Source organism: Athene cunicularia (genome assembly GCF_003259725.1).
Source record: "Athene cunicularia isolate RWA chromosome 1 unlocalized genomic scaffold, athCun1 chr1_part2, whole genome shotgun sequence".
Classification (NCBI taxonomy): Eukaryota; Metazoa; Chordata; class Aves; order Strigiformes; family Strigidae; genus Athene; species Athene cunicularia.
In genome coordinates this window covers 48,882,734-48,893,876 of record NW_020799092.1, presented here as the reverse complement: position 1 = coordinate 48,893,876, position 11,143 = coordinate 48,882,734, and the positions used below count along the sequence as shown (strand labels likewise).

General features: G+C 39.9%; 1 long non-coding RNA gene across 1 annotated transcript; it reads left to right on the top strand.

Moving 5' to 3' along the window:
• The first annotated feature begins 1,811 nt into the window (after positions 1–1,811).
• Positions 1,812–6,393, top strand: LOC113491477. Its single transcript, XR_003400416.1, has 4 exons — positions 1,812–1,860; positions 2,779–2,919; positions 4,934–5,054; positions 6,101–6,393. It is a non-coding gene; the product is annotated as an uncharacterized LOC113491477 (long non-coding RNA).
• Positions 6,394–11,143: the final 4,750 nt, after the last annotated feature.

Sequence of the window (11,143 nt, the reverse complement as noted above, 5' to 3'; positions counted from 1 at the left end):
TCTCTTCTCTTCTCTTCTCTTCTCTTCTCTTCTCTTCTCTTCTCTTCTCTTCTCTTCTCTTCTCTTCTCTTCTCTTCTCTTCTCTTCTCTTCTCTTCTCTTCTCTTCTCTTCTCTTCTCTTCTCTTCTCTTCTCTTCTCTTCTCTTCTCTTCTCTTCTCTTCTCTTCTCTTCTCTTCTCTTCTCTTCTCTTCTCTTCTCTTCTCTTCTCTTCTCTTCTCTTCTCTTCTCTTCTCTTCTCTTCTCTTCTCTTCTCTTCTCTTCTCTTCTCTTCTCTTCTCTTCTCTTCTCTTCTCTTCTCTTCTCTTCTCTTCTCTTCTCTTCTCTTCTCTTCTCTTCTCTTCTCTTCTCTTCTCTTCTCTTCTCTTCTCTTCTCTTCTCTTCTCTTCTCTTCTCTTCTCTTCTCTTCTCTTCTCTTCTCTTCTCTTCTCTTCTCTTCTCTTCTCTTCTCTTCTCTTCTCTTCTCTTCTCTTCTCTTCTCTTCTCTTCTCTTCTCTTCTCTTCTCTTCTCTTCTCTTCTCTTCTCTTCTCTTCTCTTCTCTTCTCTTCTCTTCTCTTCTCTTCTCTTCTCTTCTCTTCTCTTCTCTTCTCTTCTCTTCTCTTCTCCTTTTTTTTTCCTTGCCTCTTCTTTTTTCTTGCCTTGCCTTTTCTTGCCTTGCCTTTTCTTGCCTTGCCTTTTCTTGCCTTTTCGTTTCTTGCCATTTCTTGCCGTTTCTTGCCATTTCTTGCCTTTTCTTTTCTTGTCTTTTCTTTTCTTGCCTTTTCTTGCCTTGCCTTGCCTTTTCTTGTCTTGCCTTGCCTTGCCTTTTCTTGCCTTGCCTTGCCTTGCCTTTTCTTGCCTTGCCTTGCCTTTGCCTTGCCTTTGCCTTGTCTTGCCTTGCCTTGCCTTGCCTTGCCTTAGGACAGAAGTTGTCCCCCTATCTATGATTTTTTTTCACAATGCAGTTTAAGGATTTGGAAGTAGGAAGTCTTAGACAATGGTAAAGAAAATTTAATCTCTTATCTCCAATGATATCAGAATAAAATGCAGATTCCCCAGCTGAAGCCAGCGGCTTGTCTTTGGCCTTTATTAGTTTGTACTAGTCATTATAATTTCCATTACTTCCTCAAGGAAATTTTACAGTGAAAGACAGCTTTCAAAATGTCAATCACATCTTGGTCTTCCTAGAAATCTCCTCAGAGGCAAGAGTGGCAAAGAGGCAGAGAAAAGATGAGGATGTGCAAGCTTGAGTTTGAAATTATAGCTTGGCCTCTACTGACAATAGACAATGAATTTTGCAAATTCAGAATTATATGGGTAAATATCACAGAGAAGGGCCTTTTTCCTAGGACTCTTATGCCTGAATATTGTCCTGTCTGACTTCGTGTATGGCAGGTCAGAGAGTGGAGGATTATAGCTGCTCCTATTCCAAAGCCCTTGTAAGGCAAAGAGGAGACTACAGAGGTTAAGAAACCCAACCTAAGGAAGAGTAAATAAACGTTGTTCAAATTCTGCATACAAAATGTTAAGGGAAAATTTTCAAGGTCCTTAGCAGATGTTGGTTGAGGCAAAGCTTACTGAAGAACTGCATGCACCTAAATCACTTCAGAAGACCTTCTTGAGAAAAAAACTTTTGAACAGTATGCACACTTTCTTTTTTTGAAGATAGAGATTAACCTTACATTAACTCCTCCTTTGAGCCACTTCAATTTTACAGTTATAAACTGTGTAATAATATTAAATATGTTTTCCATCACTAAATTCAATATGACATGATATTTTAATGTAATTAAACTTTGTGTATTTCCTTTTTTATTGTCCATGTGGAACAGCTAATCAGACAGACAGGGAGAAGGTGAACCAGGTTGGACTGACAGTACAGGTGAGATATGTCTGGTTTTATCTAAATGAGGTATGATGCACTGATTATGTTCTACAAATTTTTCCACAATAAACCAGCAGCTCTCATCCTGGTTTTTTTTTTTTTTTTTTTGTTTTGTTTTGTTTTTTTTTTGTTTTTTTTGTTTTTTAAACCAGAATTTGCTTTATCACTGTTCTAAACTGGGCACAGAATCAGTAGGTCGGTTTATGTTTGCTTCATAACAGGTCTTCTTTTGCTTACATAGGTTTTTATCTTTTTTCTACTGCCCCATAAGTTCATGAACTTGTCTATTTAAAGACTCTCACTGGAATGTTGAGAAACTTGATTGTTTTCTTTGGGGAACTTTAGTGAAATGAGAGCCTGGGCTGTTCTCTAACGCACAGCTTAACCATCAGGTTTTGCTCTGTAAATGACAATTTACTCTTGGAAGAAGACCTACTGACTTTGCATTCCAGCAAGCCAATATGAGCAAGAAATTAGTCACTTCATTCTCTGCAAGAATTATTTAGGACTGCAGAATGGTTTTTGCATTTGTGTTTCTATTCTGTTCTCAGTATCCCTTTAAAATACATATTTTTGTGAGGCATAATTTATCTTCTGGAGCTAGGGAATATCCAAATATCATGAAATGTTCTGATAGCAGAAAAAGATCTGAATTTTTTTTTTTTTTTTGAATGGTTCAAAAGATCCCTGAAACTGAAAATACATATCTGAAAAGAATAAGCTGAATTTTATAAACAAAACTTTCTAGAAATTTTTAATAAAGTTTTTTATTTTATTTTTTGGACAAATAAGTCTTAAATATTTTGAACCAGAGCAGAGTTTTTAATTTGCTGCATTTCAAGAGTTTCAAAAGTACAAGCAAATTTTTGGCTACTTCTTAATTAAGGCTAAGTCTGATGTTTTATTTTGTCTTAGTTGAAAGTTTGGTGTCCCTGATAATGCAACATTACCAGCCTAATTTGCACAGTTATGACAGCTTCCAGATGAAGAATATCGACATTCATAAATCGTTTTAAATTAGGAAACCAAATTAGATGTCTCTCATGGCTATTTAAGGTAGGGTTGGATATATTGTCATATTACATTTCATACTTAAATTTTGCATTGAGACAAATTTCTAATTGTGAAAAAAAAAGTATATAAGAAACAAGAATCAAACTTCTTATAAGTCATGGAGTTTGCAAGGAAGGAGAAATTAGTAAGATATTCACTTAAGGGATCTTCTGCAAACATGAATAATCATTAATTAATGATTACTTTAAAAAGAATTTATTAATACAGATGATACATGGAGAATGTAAAGCAGAACACTGTCTTGTTGATAGGAAGTGAGGAGTGGAGCAGAAGTTACCCGACACAAAGTGAAGACAATTTCCACTGTGATTTTCTGACTCAGTCTATTATTTTCTCTCTGTCCTGTCGTGCTGGTACTCGATTTTCTTCTTTTTGGTGGACATGACTTGTGACAGCAGTATTGCTTTCCAGCTTTAATCTTCCCAACAATAAAAAGAAAATTAGGGTCCTTTTTCTTTGGAGGTGTCATTAGACTATGCCCTTTTCAGAACTAGAGACTATCTATAGTATTTGCAAATCTTTCTAAAAAGTGCTTAATTTTTTCTAGTTTTAGTTCTGATAATCCAATACTTTTAGTTTCCTCACTAATTAAAATCACAGATACAAAGTACTAGATTTCTTTTAGCATGGCAACAGGAAAGATTCTGGCAAGTCAAAGGAAGCAGCTGTTGAACCACATGTAGTCAATGAGCTGACCTTCTTTTGGTTCTACACACCCAACAAAACCTTAAGAAATTGTATGTGCAATTCTTCAAAGCATGTCTATAATTTGTTCTAAGCTAACATTTGACTCACTGGCTGAAGTATTTTCTTTCTCTTGACTGATGTTGATGTGCACCAAAAAAAATTTAGCCATAATATTCTTGCCAAAGAATTATTTACCTTGAATCATGCCACTCTAAATTTTGCTTCAGAGTATCTGTAAGACTTTTTAATATCAGGATGCTGTAATATCATGACTCTCCAACTCTTTGCTTTTGTGAAATGAGACAGCAGAATTGCTCACTATCCTGGATTATTACCCAAGACAGCCACAGGTTTTTAGGTCAAATGTGCAAAATTCTGAGGTCAAACAGCTATTCTAACAATCCATTCGGTACCAGCTGTGAAAATTTTCTTGACTTTGATTTTCTCCTGATCAATTCAGACAAAAAAAAATGCAGAATTGTAGGACACTTTTGGAATTATAGATGCAAACTGAACACTTTCAAAATTTCCCTATTTATCCAAACAAATATTCTAAACATCTTGTGAGACTGATCAGGTGCAGCAGGAGTGAAGATGCCTTATAAACGAAAATTAAAAACTCTTTCAAGAATAGTTTAGTAAAAGGAGTGAAATTTTACATAGATTTGGTCAAATAACGAAATTTCTTTACTAGCAAAAATGACAGCATGATGGATCTTTTTTTTCTAATAATTGGGTATAAAAATTAAATTAGGCAATCTGAAAGACAAAACCAGAGAACTAAAGGTTTGCCTCTGGATTAATTTCTCAGCTAAGGTTGGGCACTTAATCAGTAAATTCAAGACATCCTGCAAAAAGTACTGAGTGAGAGGTAAAAGGCAGAAGTACACTTTGTTCTTGAGAGCTCACTGGAAAGTTTAGTGTTAAGATACATGTTTGTTTGGGCACAAGTCCTGGGAATAAAACAGATGAGACTTGTGTTCATAGGCTTGGGGCAACAATAAGGTCAGCCTTAACTACAAGTATAGATATAGCCCAGATGATTAAAATGAACATGTTGAAACATTTGTAAAGGTACAGTAACAACTCCTAATCTCCCCAGATCTTTCAGTCCAAGAAGAGGCTTACAATGCAATCACTACAGATACACAGACACTTGTTTTCTTGTCTTTGAAATTTCTAAGGGTCATTTGTAGGTAATGAATATGATCCTTTCTTATGTTTTGGACCGGAAATATATATATTTTTTCTTTTAATTTAGACCACACAATTTTAAATAATGTGTTTTCCCTAATTCTGTGCTTTTTAGACAAATCCTTTGGTGTCCTCAACATCCATACTCAAAATAAATGCCATCCAGGTGAAGATCTTGCTTTGTGTCTGTGGTCTTCATTTTAGGCTGGAACTCTGAAGCAATGTTTAAAGGATAGGTATGACACAACTGAAAAACATCTGTAAAATCAGAAATGAATTGACAGTCTTGTTGATACATGATGAGATCCAGCCTAATGACTTAGTTTCACACATGAATTTTCCAGGCATGGCCAGTTTTAGAAACCTTAGCTAACACAGAAGTTTATTCTTGAAGTCTCACTGAAATAGGTATGGTTACTTAAGACTCTTCAGTGTGAATAAAGGTATCAGAGTTTAAGCTCTGAGTTTGGAAAATGGAGGTGGGGAAGGATAAAATAAATCTGTTGGAGAGAACTGTATTTGGTTCAGGAAGGGTGGTTAAATAAGAAGGCTTAGGAAGGGCTTTGTCTCTTAACTAAATTTAGGGTTTTCAATAGCAGGGTTACTAAGGAAAATATAGCTGGAGTCCCCCTTCCTCTGCATTATTTTTGACAGTAAAACTTACGTGTTAGTAGATTTAGGTAATTTAGCTATGAAAATTAGCTTTTCCATTCAAATTTGAAGAACAAGTAATTTCCATCAATTACTTTCAACTGCCATTCTTCCACTTCCCTTCCAAGTAAAAAAAAAAAAAAAAAAAAAAAGTCTGAATATTGTAAGAAAGCATGACTAACATGAACTAAGAATTAGCATTTGAATTTTATTCTTGCTCACATGCTTGTCGAGAGTGAGGAGAGTAGATAACAGCCATTATGGTTAAGCATTTTATATGTCATTCTAATGCAGATATTCCTCAAATCCAAGTAATAAATCGGTCTATATATGTTTGCCTACTCTCTTATTTGAGCCCAATTAGGATGTAAGATGACTCAGGAATGATACTGCTTTCAGAGAATTCATATGATTTAAATACAAAGAGGTAGAATTTCATAAAGTTGGACAAAAGAGGTGTTTCTGCACTGGTTGTAATTAAAACATGATGTATGAGTTCATATAGCTATATGCTGTACCCTGAACAAGTTGACTTGTACCCTTAATTTTACTGGAAGCATCATCACACATTTTGAGGAGGAAATGGATGCAGAAGCTGACTGAGAGCAACTGCTCTGCTGTGTTCCTTCAGGTACTTCTGAATCAATGAAAAGAGACGGTCTTGGACCTGCCTTGTTGTCTGTCTGATTCCCCTTTTGAAGGAGGGTAAGGTTGAGGACCACACAAGAGATTAGTACCCATAAACCTCTGCACTGATCACCACAATGCCAGAGCACTTGGAGTTGCTAGGGGAAGTAGAACAATGTACTAACAAAGTTTGTTCATTGGTGGTTCTAACCTGCTGGATCTTTGGTCTAAGTTATAGAACCAACGATCTCCACTGTCTTAATTCCCTCATAGCCTTAACATCTCATTATTAGTGTTAACCAGTCCCTTTGTGTTGGAGCACAAGCCCCTGAATAACAGTTCTTACACCTGATACATGCAATATTATGTTTTGCAGTAAAAAATCTGTGCTGAATTTCAAGCCTAAAAAATCTTTTTACTCTGCACAGCTTTGAGTTCCCCATGTGTAAAACTACAGACTTTGTGTTAAAAAAAAAAAAAAAGGTGATGATTTTATGAAACATCCTTCATACATTTATTGTTCTGTGCATGGTCCTTAGTTTATCCAGAGGAAAATATATCATCCAGAAAACTTATCTTTAAGTCTTGATTATTTTAAGTAGCCACCTTTGCAGGTGAGTTTTCAAGTTCCTGGCTTTTTGCTCAGCACCTGGAAGCCTGTGGTCTGAGCTGGAAAACATTGGCCATGGCATGGTGTTGGAACTGGTGCTGAAACTGTACATTATTTTGCTGTGTTCCTGGACTTTCACTGAGCTCTTGGTTTTGTTTCTCTGTGACCTGTGAGATTTGTCTGTCATGGTGAGACTCCATATGATCTAGGTAAGATGCTGCCTCCTACCTGTCACCTTACTTACTGTATGTACTTTGCCATATGTGGTATTCTGCAGGCTTCAAGAGTAAATCTGTGCCTTGCAATAGCTGCATGGAACGTTCTATTGAACTGTCAGCAGGAAATACAGAAGTTCACACAGGACTAATCGAAGTAGTGCAAAGCATTGACTACAGTATGCATTTTAAGTGTAATCAGATTTTTCTCCCGTTTCCTGAGTGCAGCTTCCTGAATATCTTGGGAAAATGCTCAGGCCTAAAAAAGAATCTGCAGAAAAAAAAAAGGGAACTGAAAGAATTTATCTCTTCAGACTAATTTCAACACATTAAACACACTTCCACTATGAGAGGGACTATTATATACCCCAAAGTTCAAATGACTGAGTTCTTTCATTCAAATGATGCTCTGTATCATGCTAAAATGATTACAGAGCTTGGTCACCACAAATCACATTCTTCATAGGTGGCATGAATAACCACATTAAACAGGGATATTTTGTCTAGACTTATTAATCTCTTTCCAGCCTTCCCAACTTCTTAAAAATCTTATGAAACGCATGATTTAATTTACTTAGACTAATTGCTGTCTCCAAAACAATAAAAAATGTCTGTTATGGATAAAAGAGAACATATTAACTTTTTTCATGTTTTTAACCTCTTTCCTATGGGTTTTCTTTTTCTAGCTTCCTAACTGAACAAAATCCCTCATTTTGAATTCTGTTGTAATTCTTAACATAAGGATCTGAACTATGCATTATTTTATTCCACATGGGAAACAACTCTACCATTCCAATTTCAAAACTTACCATTTCTGTTGTGTCTGAATTATCTTTGATAGCTCATTTTTAATAATAAGACAATATAATAGAATATTTTTACAGTTAGTTGCTTGCAGTTGGGCATAGGGGCAGCCTGGAAATTGTGGTGTGTTTTTTCAGTCAGAAGTATTTCTGCCAGTCTGCCTGGTAGGGAACGAAGAAAGGCAATGTCTGTGGATCTGGGCTGTTCTGTGATGCAGATGAGAGCTTCTCTCAGGGTTCACCAACAGGCAGCCTGGGAGCCTGGAGATTTCCTGCTGCAGAGTCAGAAGTGGGGAAAATCCTTGCAGGGTGGAATTGCCAGAGCTTCAAGCCTCAGACTCACAGTAGGTAGACTAAGCATTTTGTCACATCTTGCTTGGTGGCCAGGGTGCGAGAACTCCAAGGAGATATAATTCAGCAGAACTAAGACTGGTAGTCCACAAAGGCCTAACTAAGACTAGTTCCTGGAAACTGGAGACAGGCAAATTAATGTTGGGATTATAGTGTCATAAAATCACAGGATAATTCAGACTGGAAGGGTCCTCAGGATGTCACTAATCCAACCCCCTACTCAAAGCAGCATCACCTCTGAGGTGATGTTCCATGCTCCAATTCTGTCCTCGTAGGGAAAAATTTTCTCACTGTTTACAGTAAGAACTTTAAATGGCAAACATGTATTTATATTGTTGATGACTATAGGGATTGATCTGCCATAAGAAGTGGTGGATTCCTCATCTATTGTTACCTTCATGACTGGATAGTTTTCTGGGAAACCTGGCTTTTATCAAAGATATATAATTCTATAGGCATTTAGGAGAAATCTCACAATCGCTTGCCCTTGTTCTTGTGGGAGACTTTAACTTCCCAGACATCTGCTGGAATGTGTGGCAGATAACTTCTTGATGCAGCTGGTGAGTGAACCAACCAGAGAAGGTGCCCTGCTGGGTCTCCTCTTTGTAAACAGAGAGGGACTGGTGGATGAAGTGGCGATTGAAGGCTGAGGAGGGCACAGCGATCATGAAATAATGTAGTTCTCTATTCTTAGAGAGTCCAGGAGAGGGGGAAGCAGAACTGACATCCTGGACTTCAAAAGGGCAGACTGCGTCTTGTTTAGGCACCTGCTTGACAGGATCCCTTGGGAGACGATCCTGAAGGGTATAGGAGTCCAGGAAGGCTGGGCGCTCTTCAAGGAGGAAGTGTTAATGGCACAGGAGCTGGCTGACCCCAGGTGCTGTAAGAGAAGCTGGTGACAGAGAAGACCACCCTGGCTGAACAGGGAGCTTTGGCTGCAACTCAGGGAGAAAAGAAGAGTTTACTGATTTTGGAAGAAGGGGGTAGCCCCTCACAGTGATTACAAAGATGCTGTGAGGCTATGCAGGGTGGAAATCAGGAGTTCAAAAGCCCACCTAGAAATTAATCTGGCTTCAGCAATCAAGGAAAAGAAATGTTTCTATAAGTATGTCAACAGCAAAGGAAAGACCAGGGAGAGCCTCCATCCCCTGCTAGATGCAGGAGGAAACATGGTAACAAGTGATGAGGAGAAGGCTGAGGTGCTTAATCCCTTCTTTGCCTCAGTCTTTAATAACAAGACTAGTTGTACTGAGGGAATCCAGCCTCCTCAGCCAGGAGACAGAGACTGGGAGAATGATCCCCCACAATCCAGGAGGAGACAGTCAGTGACCTGCTGCATCACACAGACACACACAAGTCTATGGGACCAGATGGGATACACTCGAGAGTGCTGAAGGAGCTGGCTGGGGTGATCACCAAGCCGCTTCCCATCATTTACCAGCAGTCCTGGCTGACCAGGGAGGTCCTGACAGATTGGAAATTGGCCAATGTGACACCCATCTATAAGAAGGGTCAGAAGGATGATCTGGGAAATCACAGGCCTGTCAGCATGACTTTCATCCCCGGGAAGCTGATGGAGCAGCTCATCCTGAGTACCATCACACAACACCTGTGGGACAACCAGATGCTCAGGCCCAGTCAGCATGGGTTTATGAAAGGCAGGTCCTGCCTGACAAACCTGATCTCCTTCTACAACAGGGTGACCTGCTCATTGGATGAGGGAAAGGCTGTGGATGTTGTCTACCTTGACTTTAGTAAGGCCTTTGACACCGTTTCCCACAGCATTCTCCTGGCAAAACTGGCTGCTCGTGGCTTGGATGGGCACACGCTTTGCTGGGGAAAAAACTGTCTGGATGGCCGGGCCCAGAGAGTTGTGGTGAACAGAGTTAAATCCAGTTGGCGGCCGGTCACGAGTGGTGTCCCCCAGGGCTCGGTTTTGGAGCCACTCCTGTTTAACATCTTTATTGATGATCTAGACGAGGGGATCGAGTGCACCCTCAGTCAGTTTGCAGATGACACCCAGTTGGGTGGGAGTGTTGATCTGCTCGAGGGGAGGGAGGCTCTGCAGAGAGACCTGGACAGGCTGGAGCCATGGGCTGAGGCCAACTGGGGGAGTTTCCATAAGGCCAAATGCCGGGGGCTGCCCTTGGGCCACAACAACCCCCAGCAGCGCTACAGGCTTGGGGAGGAGTGGCTGGACTGCCAGTCAGAGAGGGACCTGGGGGTGTTGATTGACAGCCGGCTGAACAGGAGCCAGCAGTGTGCCCAGGGGGCCAAGAAGGCCAATGGCATCCTGGCTTGTGTCAGCAATAGCGTGGCCAGCAGGGACAGGGAAGGGATCTGACCCCTGTACTCGGCACTGGTGAGGCCGCCCCTCGATTCCTGTGTTCAGTTTTGGGCCCCTCACTACAAAAAGGACATTGAATGACTCGAGCGTGTCCAGAGAAGGGCAACGGAGCTGGTGCAGGGTCTGGAGCACAGGTCGTACGGGGAGCGGCTGAGGGAACTGGGGGTGTTTAGTCTGGAGAAGAGGAGGCTGAGGGGAGACCTCATCGCCCTCTACAGCTACCTGACAGGAGGTTGCAGAGAGCTGGGGATGAGTCTCTTTAACCAAGTAATAAGTGATAGATATAATGGCCTCAAGTTGCGCCAGGGAAAGTTTAGACTGGATATTAGGAAGCATTTCTTTCCAGAAGGGGTTGTTGGGTGTTGGAATGGGCTGCCCAGGGAGGTGGTGGAGTCCCCATCCCTGGAGGTGTTTAAGAGTCGGGTTGACATAGTGCTGAGGGATGTGGTGTAGTTGGGAAATGTTAATGTTGGGTTAATGGTTGGGCTGGTTTGTTGATGTTTGGACTGGATGATCTTCAAGGTCTTTTCCAACCTAGAAATTCTGTGATTCTGTGATATATTCTGTATATCCAACATTTCCTTGTGGCCTTAATTTAACAACTACATGAAGAGACATGCTATTACCTAGTTAGAGGAGCTTTTGCCAACATGAATGAGGTGCTTTTGACAATAAAGGAATGGGTATTTTTTTAAAAATCTCTTAATTTAAATTGCTAAGA